The sequence below is a fragment of the Empidonax traillii genome, unplaced genomic scaffold, assembly GCF_003031625.1.
Source record: "Empidonax traillii isolate 1590-97213 ecotype Southwest subspecies unplaced genomic scaffold, ASM303162v1 scaffold17833:size9157, whole genome shotgun sequence".
NCBI lineage: Eukaryota > Metazoa > Chordata > Aves > Passeriformes > Tyrannidae > Empidonax > Empidonax traillii.
In genome coordinates this window covers 7,759-9,157 of record NW_020962939.1, presented here as the reverse complement: position 1 = coordinate 9,157, position 1,399 = coordinate 7,759, and the positions used below count along the sequence as shown (strand labels likewise).

General features: G+C 61.8%; 1 long non-coding RNA gene across 1 annotated transcript in view; it reads right to left on the bottom strand.

Annotated features, from left to right (window-relative positions):
• Positions 1 to 1,313: 1,313 nt before the first annotated feature.
• The window catches only part of LOC114073691, a 7,190-nt gene continuing 7,104 nt past the window's right edge, over positions 1,314 to 1,399 (bottom strand). Inside the window, exon 3 of the long non-coding RNA XR_003574369.1 lies at positions 1,314 to 1,324. This is a non-coding gene — a long non-coding RNA (uncharacterized LOC114073691). The remainder of the gene's footprint in view (positions 1,325 to 1,399) is intronic.

Genomic DNA, 1,399 nt, shown 5'->3' with positions numbered 1-1,399 from the left:
AGTACTGGGACCCCTCTAAACACCCATTCCTGGGCAAAGAAACCCCCTGAACCCCCATTCCTGGCCACTGAGACGCCCCTGAACCCCCATTCCCAGGCATGGGAATCCCCCCCACCTCCATTCCCGGGCACTTGGACCCCCCCTGCACCCCATCCCACAGAGCTGGGACCCCCCAAACCACCTAATCTGGCACCAAGACACCCCTGAACCCCCATTTCTGGCACAGGGATCCCCCTGCACCCCCTAATCCATCACAGAGACACCTCTGGACCCCCATTCCTGGCACTGGGGCCCCCCTTAACACCCTGATCCTGCACCTGGACCCGCTGCACCCCCATCCCCGGCTCCAGGACCCCTCTGAACCCCCTTATCCTCAACAAATACCCCCCTGTGCCCCTTTTCCTGGCAATCCCACCTCTCCCAGCCCCCTGATCCTCCCTTTTCCTTCACCCTGGGACCCCTTGGACCCCCATTCCTGCCTTTCCCAGACCCCACTTTCCTCAACACTGGGGACCACTGGACCCCCCTTTCCTGGCACAAGGATGCCCTGGATCCCCTATCCCACTTCTCCCAGTCCCAGCCCCTCCTTTCCTTGAACCTTGGACCTTTCCCGTCTCTCCCAGCTCTCCCAGTTCTGCTTCCTTGACCTTTGGCCCCCCCAGACCCGCCAATCTCTGGGACCCCCCCAGTTCTCCCCTCCCTGTGCTTCCTGCAGGGGGTCCCAGGCACTGGGAACGCCCTCGATGGCAATTCCTGGGCACAGGGACCCCCTGAACTTCCATTCCTGGCACAGGAACCCCCCTGAACTTCCATTGCCTGGCACAGGACCCCCCGTGAACTTCCATTCCTGGCATAGGGACCCCCTGAATTTCCATCCCTGGCACAGGGACCCCCTGAACTGCAATTCCTGGGCACTGGGACCATCCTGCACTCCCTCCCCCAGCACCTGGACTTTCCTAAATGCTCTTATCCTGCACCACGACTCCCTGAACCCCCTTCCTGGGAAGGGAACTCCCCCTGAACCCCCATTCCTGGGACTGGGAGTCCCCCTGAACCCCCTTCCTGGGAAGGGAACCCCCCCCTTGAACACCCATTCCTGCTCACGGGGATCCCCCTGAATCTCCATTTCCAGGCACAGGGATCCCCCTGCACCCCCTGATCCAGCACTAGGACTGCCCAGGACCTGCATTCCTGGGCACTGGACACCCCTGAACCCCTATTCCTGCAAATAGGAACCTTCCTACACTCCCCTATGTGGCAGCAAGACCCCCCGAACCTCCATTCCAGCCATCCCGCCCCTCCCAGACCCCAGACTCAGCTTTTCCTTGACCCTGAGAGCCCCTGGCTCCCACTCCCACCTTTCCCAGCCCCCAGACCCCACTTTCCTCTACCATCCCCA